Below are 15,826 nucleotides of genomic sequence, written 5' to 3' on the forward strand. Positions count from 1 at the left end.
CATTGAAAACAGTCCTTAAAGTGAAGTTTATAGCTCTAAGTGCCTACATCAAAAAATCAGAAAGAACACAAATACATGACTTAACATTGCAACTCAAGACACTTGAAAATCAAGAACAAATCAGCCACAAACCTAATAGACAAGAAGAAATAACAAAAATAGGAGCATAAATCAATTAAATAAAAACAAAGAAAACAACACACACACACACAAAAAAAAATCCATAAAACTAAGATCTGGTTCTTTGAAAGGTTAAACAAGATAGATAGACCCTAGCCCAGTTAACCAAAAGAAAGAGTAAGTGCAAATCAACAAAATGAAAGAGGAAACAGCACAACAGACACCAAAAATAAAAAATTCAGAATATTGTAAGGAAATATTTTAAAAATCTATACACCATTAAATTTGAAAAGCTAATGTGCCTTTGCTTTGCAGGAACTTTTTCTAATATTTATCTGGACACTGTGCACAGCAAGGGCTTAGGACTGATGCTTTTAATATGTTTAGAAATATAGTTGCATCTCTTGAGCTCACCAAAATGTCTCTGAAAATATTGACTGTAAAAGCCTGTTGATAAAACGTGATGATTTAGCGTTTAGCCAAGTAAACTAGAGTTATTCGGAGAAAAGTAGTTAGAAAAATCATTGTTTGCTAAGTTTTTTTAGGACGCTTCTACTTATTTTTGTAGTGAATTGTGGATAGCTTAACATTTGCCTCTGATTGCTTCAGGTAGTGACTCTGAATCATTAACATCACATGAAACTCAGCAGCAATCTTCAAAAAACCATAATGTTTCCATTACTCTGCACATGTCATACCACAGTTTGTTATCTACAACAGTGCCTTCTGATGGGCCCTCAGTTATGGTATTCTGCTTTCTGGCATTAATTTAAGCACAAAACTGAAAAGAATTTCTATTTAGTACTTGTCCTGTAATGTTTAGGAGGCAAATAGGGAGATAACCTCAATTTTTGAGCTAGCAAAGATATACAATTAAGTACTTATTCAGAAAAAAACTGAATAAATGTATCTCATAGGCTTGCTGATATGGGCTTACATCTTTCTTCTACCTCAGGAGATTTTGTTGGGCACATCTCACCTTTGTTCATTTGCCAAATTGCTTCTGTAATGGGAAACGGACTAGACGACCTCTGGTACTCTATCATGTCTGAACTTTTGCTCCCTGTAGCCTAGCTTGAACATCATGCATTGTTTCTGACCTGTCTCAGCCATTTTAGATTCCTAGAGGCTTGGCCTGTATCTCTCTCTGTTCATAGAAAATGGGTAAGGTGTTTATGTGAGAATCTTCACCCAATGACATTTCCACAATGTATTTTCCCTTCTACTCCATTCCAAAATACTTGACATTTATGTGATTTAGAGGCTGTATTTTTTTTCTAATTGAAATTTTATCCATAAGGAATTTTTGTTGGTGTGTGTGTGTGTGTGTGTGTGTGTGTGTGTGTGTAATTTTGGAAAGTAGAAAATTTGTGTGTATTTGTATTACATCAAAATATACTCTTTAAAATAAAATTTACGCATTTTCAAATCACTTTAATCCAACACAGTGCAATTGATCAACTCCCAATAAATATTTCATAAATTAATTAATAAACACATTGAATATTATTTATTGCATGCATTACTCCATCAAGTTGAAGTTCAAATGTTCATTGCTTCTTTATAGGGATGATTTGTTAAATTAAAATGAATGTTCACTAATATTTTCTTATGCCTAAAGAATAATATTATGGTTTGGGTTACTGTCATTATCACTTGCATTCCAGAGTATAACAGCAAATGAATAACAAGAGCAAGGATAATTATCATCATTTGAAAACTCCTTAATGAATAAACAATCAGACCAATTAGCAGATGACCCTGGGTATTAGCATTCTCCAAATGTTTTTGATATTACAGAACAGAACTGGGACCAATATAATAATGGTGGTATCTTGGTAATGTATGTCCAGTAAATAAAAAATGTTTATTTCATATAGGAAGTCTTCAACTGGCTCATGCTTAGGGGAAGCAGGACACATTCCTTCAGTGTTTATCACTCTGCCTGACCCATTCTGTGTTACAATTGTAGCAGCATAGACCAGGACAGGAAAAAAGTCAGGAAGGTGCAGAGCTGTCTGCAAGGACATGGGAGGCTGACGCAGCTATTCAGAGACAGCTGCTGAGTAGTCCGTTCATTCAAAAGTTTACAGCTTAGAGAACTGCACAGGGTGCACACGTGCTTCAATCCCTACCATTCCAGTCACTCTCTGCTGAGTGTGTGATTCCAACCTTCAATGATACTCTGCCATAATTAAAAACAGGTTCATAATTTGTGGCCATTTGTCCCCTTTTCTGTATTTTATTTACTAAGCAGAGAAACAAGCTAAATGATTTCCATGACAACTGGGAGACTTTTCTAATAATGCCTCTATTAGCCTCTATTAGGTTGTGTTGATTAGAAAGATCTTTGATACCTTTAACAAAGTAATGACTTTTCTACACATTTTCTTAAAAAATTTTTTTTTCAAAAAAGGAAAAAAATCTATTCTCTTATTCTCTCTTTAATTCCTATACTTTCTAGATTTTTGATGTCTTTTTAATTTTTTTATGTCTATGAATGTATTACCTGCATGTGTGTAAGTGCATTCACGTTATGCAATGCCCACGGAGGTCAGAAGAAGACATTGGATCCCCTGAAATTGGGGGTTATGAACGGTTGTTACCCACCATGTGGGTGCTGAAATCGAACCCAGATGCTCTCCAAGAGCAGTCAGTGCTCTTACCTGTTGAACCATCTCTACAGCCCTCTAGAAGTAATTCTTATGATGCTGTCAGCAACATTTCAGGACAGTCCATCCTTGGTTACCTGCCTTTCCTATGTTCTGAAAATGAGCAATCAGCAAGGTTTACTCATCCCATTGTCTTAAAGACAAGATATAATATATATGTTTGATGAGAATACTGCTTAGAATAAACAATGACATTGAAGGTAGTCTGGTTTTATATTCTTAACTCTAACATTAAAATCTAAACAGACTGAAGAAAGCCAGAGTCCCAAGTTTTCACTCAAATGTCATTTTTCTCCTCACACTATTTTTTCTTGGCAATGCAAGGAGTCTGTGTTACATGATTTTTATCTTGCTTTATTTTTACACTCAGCAGCTTCTGAAATTTACTGTGTTTTTGTTTTCCCTTTAAAATTAGTGGGCAGTATTATTTGATTGAGTCAAGGATCCTTTTTCAGAATTAGGAAGTTATGCTGACATCTGTAGCCAGGAAGATTGTTTCATCTCCAGGGTGGATTATTTTATATCAGAAGGCTTGTGCCTGAGAAAACATATGAATAATGTATAATCAGGCATTTTTGTACATTTCCCTCAGCAAATTTTTGGTCTGTTTGTACTTGGATGAAGAGTTGCTTCCTCTGCTTGCTTGCTTTTTCCTTTTCAACACTTTGCATAGTGGCTCTACTGTTGACGTGACAAAAAGTATAGCTTGGTGTCCTCTGTCCTTCTTGAACACTTTAGAGAGTGCAAGCTAAATCACATGCTCCCATGGTCCACAGGGTGTTATGGGTTAGAGACGCACAGTGACTTCTACAGATTGACATATATATATACTGTCCTGTGGAATTAGGGATCATATGATACTAAACTTCCTCCAACAGAAGGGAAGTATAGGGAGATCAGAAATGGTGCCTCTTTTCACTGTGGAAGGGGAGTCAGACTACAACAAAGTCCAAGGGAGCCTAGAAGAGCAGAAGACAGTCCTTCCCCACCCTTTACAATGAAGCTTAATCCAGTCCCAAGCCATTGCCACTGCTCCCTAGGTTGCTGATTAGATAAGTCATTCTTCATGAAGAACAGGAACATATTTTTTGTCGTGTGTGTGTGTGTGTGTGTGTGTGTGTGTGTGTGTGTGTGTGTATTCATTATATACAGAACATTCCAAACAATCTTATTCATCTTTATACCCACAGCCCCTCTGGCACCCTCCTATAGCTCCCCTCCCCCACTGGAGCCCATATACTGTGTCATCTCTGTTACTGCCCACTGTGTTGTCAGAGTCCCCAGCCATCCCCCAGAGCAAGTCCATCCACTGAGTCTAGTCAGCCTATCTAGAGTCCCTTGTTTTATGAAGATCAGCTTTTATCCAGCAGCAATCAGTTACTAACATTCCTTCAGATAAAGTTGGGGTCTGCTGTTCGTTTTCCCAGTTCTATGCTGAGTTATTGTCTGCCTGAGTTTGCAGGGGACTTGTGTGTGCTGACACCCTTGCCATAGAATCACACGAGCAGGTTCCCAGAAGCCTGTAGGACTCTGTCTCCATATGGTCATGCACCTCCTTCCTGGCTCTTACAATCTCTCTGCTCCCTTTTCTGCGATGGTCCCAGACCGGGGACATTTTCCTAGTCTTTCAATAAAGAGATCAGGTATCATCTTTCAGAAAAAGTGTAGCTAATGGCAAGACAAGGTGCTTTTTCGTCATTTCAAGGCCCTCCTTGAATGTTTTGTTCAGTATCTCAGAACTCAGTATGCAGTACTACACCGTAAATGTGTTTATCCAACTCCATGAGCTCAGAGGGTGATACTGTGTGTTTCATGCAGTCCTGCTCATCCAGCCTCTAGGAGAGAGCAAAGACTCACTATACACCAAAGCCTGAAGTAAATGTGTACCTGTTGACATTATTTCATCTGAAACTTAAGAATTTCATAGGAAGGAATTTAGAGGATGTAACAAAATTCAGTTTTATGGATTTCAGGAAGTTAGATTTCTGCCTGAGTTTGCAGCTAGTAGAAACCAGACTTAAGCATTTTAATTGAAGTCGTCTGACTTCAACATCAGTCACCTCACCATGAGAATCTCCATGTGTCTTCTCTGTCCACGTGAGAGCTTTTCTTTTGGCGAACTGCAGTCCTATTTGGGTTGGCTTAGGATGTAGTGAATATTCTTACAAAAAGATACACACCTCTATTTTATTGGGAAGCAGATATCGACTAGGCTTTTATTTGGAATGCCTTTGTAATTTTGTGTATGCATTCAGTCTTTATCTTAAATGATCAGAAATTAAAATAAAATGCTTTAAGTGTTTGTTGGTGTATTACGTTCTTTCTAGCCACATCTTTATTTGTCCTTTTCATTCTACTTCCAGTAAAACCCAAGATTTTCAGTTTTATCTCTGCATTTGTGTGCTGTGAAGTTGTAGGCAAAAAGACATAACAGTGCTTGAAATATTACTAATGTGGGAATAGCAAATATTGGAGCAAAACAATGAGGCCAATGTTCTGTCGCCAGGAAAAGAACTGAAAAACACCGGATATGCAGCAACAATGTGCTAGATTCTGACAGAAGCGATATTTTTTAAGTCACTAACTGTCTTAATATTCAAAACACACACGGAGAAAGGCAGTAAGTCAGTACAAACTGAAAGGAAATAACAGGAATGAAAATCAAGTATAAAACAGAAAGTATCTGGCGCCTTGAAGACACACCATAAGCTGGATCCAGGCCTGGTGTGGAACAGGAGTAACGTGGAGTTAGTAACAACAGCATCCTATTGTGTGGTCATTATCAATCATCCAATGTTCTGCTGTTCTTTATGAAGGATTCAACATTCCTTCCATTTTGATACATGTGCTGGAATGACCCTATTTCCTGGAAAACTAGAAATTCATAAGAGAATGGATTCATTTTGTTCCCTAAACCCATTTCTATCATATGCTAGATAATGTAAAGACAAAGATTCATTTGACTAATTCAGCTTATTTTTTCATGAGGATGTATAGTGTAGAGATGTGCACATGGGAGCAGGCACACACAGAGGCCACAGGAGGGCCTTGGATTCCCTGGATCTGGAGTACAGGCAGTTGTCAGTCTCCCACAGTGGGTGCTAAGAACCAAACTTGGGTCCTGTACATGAGTAATATCTGCTTTTAACTGCTAAACCATCTCTCCAGCCCCTCCCTACTTGTATAATTTAAGACTTAAATGATTCCAGAAAATTATCTTTTGTAGTATAGTGGATTGAGCCCAGGGCCTTATGCACATTAGACAAGTACTCTACCACTGAGCTATATTCCCAGCCTTGTGAAATAATTTTCTCTAGACAAATTCAGTAGGGCACAATGCCTTAGTTTTCAAATCAAGCTGGGTATTTGAATTTCTACAACCAAACCTGGGTCAATAGTTTGGCCTTTGTCCTCCAAGGGCTACAATGTTCCAGAGAATTTGGGGAATCTTGCAAAATGTCCATTAGCCTGGGTGTCTTATTCTGCAAGTTCATGGAGATGCCATTTGGTGGACTCTAACCAGTGCCCACTCTACAAAAAGATGATCAACACAGAGGAAGATTTCCACAGATTAATTTTTCTAGGCTAGAGTATTTATTCACTGTATCCTTATCATGCAGTGTAATAGTGGTCATCAGGGCTACAGTATCAACTGTGTTATTCACTATTTTTAAAGGTTTTTATTCATTGGCAAGGGTGTATGTATATTTATATACAAAATTATGGGCTTCCTTATCATATTTTCATTCAAATACATCACAAAATTTAACCATTAAAAGGAGAAACTTGAAGCTAAGTATTCATATTTTGATCAGCAAGAGATATATTCACAGCACTGTCTAGGCATCAGGCCTGAGAAAGGAAGAGAGACAGCTTACCATTGTCCTGCCTTCCTCAGAAGGCCCGGGTTTCAGCTCCTTAGATGGTGGTCGAGCAGATGTGGACAGGACTTAGGCATGATTATGAGGCATGTCCACATGATACAATTTCAAGAAAATAGCTGGCTTAGCTGCATATTTGGTCACTGAGTTCTTCTCTGGACGGCTCTGCAGATAGGCTTTGACTATTTCAGCCTCAGCGTTCTATAGGCCTCAAATATTGAATGTTCATTGGTGAGACACTGACATGGCTGCCCGAGCTCCCTGTGGTTCTTTGAGCATTGTGTCAAAAAGCACAGACCAGGGAGGACATGTTGGCGGGCGGGGGGTGGGGGAGGAAAAGAACGCTGTTTGATTATGGCTTCACATTAAAGTATTGTTAGCTATTGGTATGACACATGTGGAAATGATTAGTTCTTCTTAGTGTTTTGTTAAGTAGCACAGGAAGGATACACTGAGGGCAGACCCACAGGCAGTATGCCTTCTGAATAGCCTGACACATGTTCATCGACTTTAAGAATGTCAACAAAATTCAAATAGCTCATTGAGATTAAAAACTAAAATGCTGTGATTTTATTGTGGTATTTTTAGATAATATAGATTTAAGGTGCCTTTTTTCTCAATGAATGGGGATCTCTGTCATCTTTTTTAATTTGGAGGGCTTAACTGGATTAGAATAAAAGCAATATTATTTCCTATTGAATCTCCAAAATGGTGTGTGTGGCACTCCATGTGTGACAAGGGGAATAAAGTAGGAGGAATGGAGGAAGAAAATCCCTGATGCTGGATGAGTAGTGCTCCTTAAGGGTAGATGAGGATGCTACTTCTCAGTGCTGGGTGGGGCCATGCACTTATCCAGGCATTCATTCTTCACAAACACATCTGTGGCTCTGAACTACTCCGGCTGAAAGAGAAAGTAATCTTCCTTGCTTTATCACTAAGTCTTGTATCTAAAAAGAAGAACAAAAAGTAGCTCATAAAACAACTGCCAAAATCTCTAAATTTTTCATTTTAGGTAAAATAAATGTTTTATTTAATAAACATTTAAATAAATTTTGTGCCCCAACAAAACAAAGCACAAGGTTGATGTAGTACTTTAAGTCTTGTCAGTGAAGCAGTCTGGAAATGGGTTGAGGCGAACTCTATTACAGTGGGAACAGCAGCAGAGATGACTGGCATTAATTGCCTTGGCACAGACCTGTCAAACAATTCTATCAGGATGAAGACTGAGCCCTAGACCAGCCTATTAGACAAGGCCGCATCAACATGTGAATTGAAATGTCACTAAGGTTACAGGGAGTGAAGGAGCCCAGCCATGCTATAACTAGACATTGAGCTCAGACCCACCAGTACTAAGAGTTCATCAGCATGTAGGACTTAAACTTCTGAAAAGGGACAAAGGAGATTTGCAGAGACACTTGAATAGGCTCGTAACTTTGAGATGTCTTATTCATCGGAAGAACTTTTGTCTCTAGTTGCAAACTTGGAGCAGAGTTCTGTAACCTCAGATTAATCAGAAGGGGATGGATACGCTATGTGAGGGGATTGTTTGAGGAGCATTTATAGTTTGATGGTACTTTCTGTTAACAATACTTTATAACCTACCTCAGTGTTATATGATAAAATATAAAAGTCAAATATGATCCAATGTTTATATTTCAAAAATGAAAAGAGGTGAAATACGTTTTATGAAATGTTGTATCCAACATATCTTTTAAAAAGTTGCCTCTACATCATGCAAGCAATCTAAAAAAGATCAGTGTTACATTTTGCATTTTTCATATTAAATTGTTAGAATCTGGGATATGTTGTTTGTTTATAGCACAACTCAATTCAGAAGCTGAATTCCCATCAGAAATGTTTACCTATATTCTTATTTTATCCATTTATAATTGTAAAGATGGACTCACATAGTTAAATTGTTCTCAAATATTTAAAATATTCCCCACTTACTAAACTATCAACCTTTATATAAATTTATTATCTAAAATAAAATTTTAAAATCCACTTTTATTTTTCTAGCCATGTTATGTAGTCAGTACCCACCTATATGTCTCAACCTAGGGTGAATTCTGCCTCTAGGGATTTTCCAGTGAATGCTCATATGTAAATACATTGATCTTTGGGGAAAAGAGTCACAATTCAGTGGTGGCCAGGTAACAATTGTTTTTAGAATAATTAGAACTGTAAAAATTAGAAGACTCAAGGAGACCAGGTGCTTAGCATCAACTGCAGAGGTTGCTTCACTTTATTAGGAAAACCAATGATGATAGAATCAGAAACAAGGAAGCTGTCAATTAGCATTGGAACTTTCAGAAGTTTGGGTGTTTGTTTACAATGTCGCATCCAGAACTGGTGATGAGGGAAGCTACTGTGGGCAGTGACTGCATTCTGCCTCTGATCTAGATTTGATTTCAGTAATGTGAGCTATATTAGGATGTCTGTTTTGAGAATCATGGTGGGGACACAATACATGAATTGCAACTCTAGGGAGCTGTTAAATATAAGGAGACTGATTGATTGATTGATTGATTGATTGATTGATTGATTGATTGATTGATTGATTCAAGAGGAACCCTACCTTCCTTTCTTTTCCAGAATGTGTTTCAACCTGTTCATGTATCTTGAGATTGTATTGGAATACACTCAACCAAATTCCTTTACTGGATCCTAGAGATGGGATGGCTGCTGATTTGCTTTCTGGAGTTAAGGGGTTAGGATTCTTTGTTTGGTACAACTCAAGCCAAATTCCTTCCAATGGAACCAAATTAACCCACAGTATTAAAGAGAGTAGTGTACTGTAATTGAAGATTGGAGTAGGTGCCGTGAAATCAGTTTTACTCATAGCAATATGCACACCTATTAACTATAGTAGCAAAACCTAAGTCCGACAGCAACAGCAATGAAGGTAGACTATTATATCCACATATCTTAATACATACAATGGTCTGTTTAGTATCACAGTGAAAATTTGTCCAAACATTGCATATGAATAATTTCTATTAAGTTTAACAAGAATGGATGATTAGAAGCTTACAGGAACACATTATTTAATCATTATAAAAGAATACATTCTTTAGTGAATATAATGTACCTCATTAAAAATAAAAATCATTCAAATATTCCTCTGTTGGAAAGTATTGGTGCCATAAATGACATGACCCTAAAGGACAACATTGTAATTCAATGTTCCAAAATGGAAATTAAATTACTGATAGTCACAAGTAGATAGGATTAGGCATAGGGGAAAACTGACAGACATAAAGACAGTTTCCCTATGGTGTCAGTCTTATGTGTTTGAATCAGAATTAAAAGCGCAGTAAAGTTCAACCCATAATATGGAGAATCCCAAAGCTGCCAAAACCATGGATGACATGTGTTATATCAACTTTTCATCCAGAAAAAATAGAGTACTATTCAATAGCAAATATCCATTCTATCATTTCCATATACAAAAAGTAGGAAAGGAATTTGATCTCAGAAAATACTTATATTTAAGAGTTTAATATTATGTATGCTTTTACTATAGTATGTTATATCACATGTATTTATCAGCTCTGCTCTGAAATGCAGCACTGGTACCCAGTTTTGTGCCCTATAGACAATGTATTCTGTCAGAGAAAATACAAAGATCACCCATTGCATTTCGAGCATTTTATCTGAAATTTTTAAACAAAAATGCTAACTGCAGGCATAATGTGGATATATAAATGTAACCATTTTCCTAATATCAGAATATGGGTAAATAAGCATAAATTCTCAGTATGATCGTTTTATCACCTTTTGAACCTAAGTGTGAAATTAGAATGTAAATAATAAACATTGGAACAAAGCCACAGTCAGGTTTGCTGATATTTTGAACAGTTCAGTTCTGCATATTGAATTTCCACTGTCGCTGTAAATCCTGTGCCTCCCCTTGTACTGACTTTACATAATGATTCCCACAGTATAGTCTTACTCCACAAATAATTCAGATTACAAAACACATAAAAATACAAGAGGTGTTATTTGTAAGATGATGTTCCACAGGAAAATTGTATTCCTGGAAAAGCTAGCAAGGGAGTAGGAAGCCAGGTAGGATAAGTCATTGTATGGTCTCTAGCCAAGTTCTACAACATATAACTTTGACTCGGAACCCACATGATTGTGCTGTAGGCAAGTCACATTTCTAAGCTATTAGAAGGAAGGGAAGAGCTCCCACATCCTTCAGACTTTGGCTGATTTTCTCAATGGCCCCACTTCCTCCGTGTCCAAGATAGGCTTGCATTATACCAAATGTGTATTTATGAACATTAACAAAGGAAATTTCAGGGGCTGAGGAGATGGCTCAGTGGTGGTGTGATTGATGTGCAAATGTGAGGCCACAGTTCAGACCTCCAGCACCATGTAAAATTAGGCCTAGTGATGCTTGTCTGCAACATCAGCACTAAGGGGAAGATAGAAAGATCCCTGGAGCGCTCTGTCTGGCCAGTCTAACTGAATCAGTAAGCTCCAAGTTCAATGAGATGCTCTGTCTCTAATGGTGGAGAACAACTAAGCGAGGCACCTGATATTGACCACTGGCCTCCACACACATGTGTGCACACATGCATGCACACCTGCACCCATGTGTACAAATATATACCACACTCACAAAAGCAAATTTCTAAATACTGAATAGTATTGAGATTAGGCATTTTCATAGAGTTCACAGGAATATGAATAACACTAATCCAACTCTGTTTCGATGACTCAATTTCATGCTAAGTGTACAAGAGGACCAAGCTGCAGCTGGTTCCTTTGCAGAAATGACTGTTGTGGTGAAGGGGAGGGACCAAGCCTGACCACGTGAATTTGAAATGTGCCCTGATATTAATACAATGTATACGATTATCAAAACTACTTGAAGTTTTGGATTTTTATTTCCTCCTTTATTAATGGAAATATCAAGAAGAAGGCCAGTTTCACAGATACTTCCAAGACTGGATAAATTAATATGCATTCTCTATTTAGCATAATTCTGAACATATCAAAATTCCTACAAAAAAAGTGATTATGAGATTTAATTAAAAATGTTATATTAAGAAAATAATGTTGACTATCAGTATATAATATCATCAGAGTTTATGAAGATGGAACCAATTCTAATTCTGAATACTGGAGGACATTATAGGCATCATCCCACATATATGGAATACTGTTTTTAGAAAGTATTAATTTTTCCCATTTTTAGGCAAACATCTCACTCTGGGCTACAGTTCTAAACAATAGCAGTCACACCAGCTCTTTCCACAGACAGGAGTTTATTTGTGGAAAGGCATTAGATAGCCTCTGAGACCTAGAGTCAGGTGTGAAACACTCCCAGCATGCTGTACCCACCTCTCCAGAGTTCTGCAGTGAACATATCACTGCTCTTTCTCTCCTGGATGCCAGTTGACTGTGGCACAGCCTGCCAGACCCATTGCCAGACCAGAGGGGCCAGCTGAGCCCCTAAACCACCATGCCAGAAAGTCAGTTCTGCACGGCGGTTGCTGCTTCTTAACCTCTGCATCAGGCAGAATTTATGCCATTTGTATTTACTCTAGCTGCAAGAGAAGCTGAGAAAATGAATTTCTGACAATCTCTAAACATGCACATTGCTTAAAGCTATTAGCTGGCTATAGTGATGTTTCCAGACAGAGAAAAGAGAAGATTCATCAACTGTTCCAAGTAAGATCTCACATGGGTTTATTTAATGGAGAGAGGGGACTGTTAGCTGACATTAACAGTTATGGAATTTAAGAAATGTTCTCACTGCTTAACTGTGTTCCAGTGGGGAGAAGCTCTTATTGGATTAAATGGGGGATACAGGAAACAGAATCCTTGCACTGGATTTTCAGGGAGGTGACAGTGGTGTCAGGAACAAAGTTAATATTAGTCCTTTTATAGCATGTGTATTAATAAAGTACTGAGGGAATGCACTGATGGGAACTCCTCATTCGGGTAGATAAAGGAGAGGTTGTATTTTCTTGCTCACTGATCAAATGTTTGCAGAGGGCTTTTTCACATTGAACATGAAGATATTAAATTAAACAGTGTATACGTCATAGAAATATTAAATTTCCACAGACATTGAAGAATTAAGTCGGGAATAAAAGCTTTGCATTTTTAAGGAAAAAAGGATGTGAGAATATTTGTAAAATATTTATGGAAAGGTAGCAAATGTTTATTAGAGTTCAGAGATTTGGTAGGGTAGTAGGGAAGGCCATAATAAAGAGCTGAGGTTTGACATCATCTTCGTGCTTATCTAAAGTAGAGCTTGGCATCATTGGAGGAACATGTTAGGTTATCTCCATTTTCAACATTGTATACATTGAAGGTGATGTGACGGTCATTAGCAAACAGCTTCCTCCTCCTTCATCTGATAACCAGGACTCCATGCCTTAGGAAAGCAAACGGTGGAGAGTTGTAGGCACACACAAAAATTCCACACTTGTTGTCAACTAGGTGTAGTGTAGACAATGAATACAAACCCCAGTGATTACACTGGGAAAGCAGCACTATCAGTCACATTGATAGAATGAGAAGCACATTCCATTGGAAAGATAATTAGTTTAGAGAAAATGTGTTGTGTTTAATGTATGATTCTGCAGTTGCATAACAAATCACCACAAACTGGCTTAAACAACACCAATATATCATCTCACAATTCTGTAGTTCAAATGTCTAAGTGGGCTGTATTCTCTGCTCCAGGGATCATAAAGAACAGGGAGTGTGTTGGAGTTCCCTACTGGGTATAGGGACACTCTGCTTTGAGACTCATCCAGATTATTGATAGATATGTTCCTGACTGCTACAAGCCTCTGTTATCCTCCATAATAAAGAAGTTTCATCACTTTAAATCTCTCTCAAGCAATAAGAGTCTCTAACTTCTGTTTCTACTAGAAGCCTGCTTGATTTGTCAGGCCTTCCAGAATATTCTGTCTTTCATAAATTCAACTGATCAGGAACCTTTGACATGGTTAGAAGAGCCCATGCTATAATGTAGATAAGGACTAGAGTTGGAGGTGTAGACACAGAAGTTACATAACATCACATAACTACAAGTGATGTGAAGTGTGATGTATATATGCCATCATGGATTTCCCCATTGAGGAAAGTAAAGGAGAAGCTTCACCCATGGCCTCCCTCAGCTCACAGACCCATTCGAGCCTCCCTGGACCCCGAGTATGAGCCTGTCCTGCTCTGGGCAGTGAACATAGTACATAAATTTCTTCAGGAACATGTTTTCATTTCTCTTGGGTATATACCCAGGAATCAAACTGCTGAGTATATATATGTGTGTGTGTGTATATATATATATATGTATATCTGAGACCCTTTAAGGGAGAGTCTTAATGAGAATATTTGAATTTTGAGGATTAGTGTGGAGAAAGGCGTTATGACAATTGAGGGGAATGACTTTCCAAGTGTCATGAATGTCAACACTGAAAACACTTAACATCAACAAGAAGAGTAGTACATAAATCTGTGAGGCTTACACTAGCCATTTTTCTACCCACTTAACAGATCATTTAATTATGTACCTATTTCTATGAAACACCATTGAATTTGAGGCAGAGGGACCATGTAAAATGCTGAGGTAACAGCTGGGTTTCCAAAAATCCAATGTCATCCACCCAAAAGGAGGAGATTAATATGACTTAGTGATCCATTTTTAGAGCAGGTATTACAGTAAGCAGAAAAGGAAAAGAAGAAGAAGATGAAGATAACCAGGAACCCAAGGATCCCCAGACCTCCAGCAAAATTGAAGCAATGTAAACCACTCTCTGAGAGCCTTGAAAGGGACATACCACCTGAGGGAAAATTCAGTGTTTTCATTGAAAAGGTTGAATGTGGATAAGATAAAAATATCCCTTAAATGAAATGAAAAGTTGTTAGGACACAGGGTAGTTGTTAGGAGGGAGAAAGAATTTGAGAAGCAAAGAACAGTCCCTGAATTTGCATGATCTCTAGTTTGCACATGCCAGTCTTGAATCTCAGCCATGTTGCTTTAAGCCTTCAAACTCATGGTATGCCATCAATTCTCAATAAATTATAATTTCAAGGATGGATGTACATAAGAGGGGCAACTGTAACTCTGAGAGGGACTATCAGCTAGCAGGACCATGGTAAATAACACTTCCAATTAATATAATTTTAAAGATATAATCATGAAATAGTAAAAGAATTGTTAAGGTGGCAGTGAATTAGACAGTATCCCCGCACACATGATAATGCATTTGAAAGGTTTTAAAATGGATGCTCCTGGAAAAGCCTTGCTATATAGTTTCATGTGAGCTGCATGTTTTCAAATGAGTCCAGTATACAACTTAAAGGCTTTGAATTCCTTTGTCCTGTTTCCTTCTCTCCTCCTAAACTCACTTTTGATTTCAAATGTGACTGACCCTGGAATCAGAAATAGGTGGTGGGAAGGTTGAGTTTTGGGGCTTGGAAACAGAGTTTTCTGTTAACAGATGAAAAAATTACTTTTAGACCTCAACATTGTTCAGGTTTACCAGTGACAAAGACTTTGGAGAAGCCCACACCTTCTGGTTGAGTCTTCTGAGTACCAGGGTGTGCTCACAGTCTTAGGTGTGGGGAGGATGTGAGGAAAAATGGCTTCCACCTCTGTCACAGAAACAAAAATATAATCAACATACTTTGGGATATTAATGATTTCAATAAAATGGTAATATTTTTATTAGGCTTATTCATCCTATTCATTTATAAAAGAAAGTTTACTCTGTCTTTTGGATACTCAATAATTTTAGTTTTTTTTCTAACCTTTTGCTAGGACTTGGAGTTTGCTAAGGTAAGGAGAATGTAGCTCTTTTTTATTTTATTTTTTCCTCTTTGTAAAAGATGTATTTTCTGGGGTTTGGGATTTAGCTCAGTGGTAGAGTGCTTGCCTAGCAAGCACAAGGCCCTGGGTTCGGGCCCCAGCTCAAAAAAAAAAAAAAAGATGTATTTTTTTTTTTTTCCCTTTTTAAATTTTTAAAAAAATTTTATTGAAAATTTAAAAAATGCAAATAAGGGTTTTTAACAAAATCAATGCCCACCCCTCCCCCTTTAACATTCCTCCCTCTGAAGAGGTAACCCTAAAATCTTTTAAGGATTAGTTACAAACTCCCAAATACTTTTGATAATTTTGGCCTT

This window comes from Nannospalax galili, unplaced genomic scaffold (assembly GCF_000622305.1).
Source record: "Nannospalax galili isolate Female #2095 unplaced genomic scaffold, S.galili_v1.0 scaffold234, whole genome shotgun sequence".
NCBI lineage: Eukaryota > Metazoa > Chordata > Mammalia > Rodentia > Spalacidae > Nannospalax > Nannospalax galili.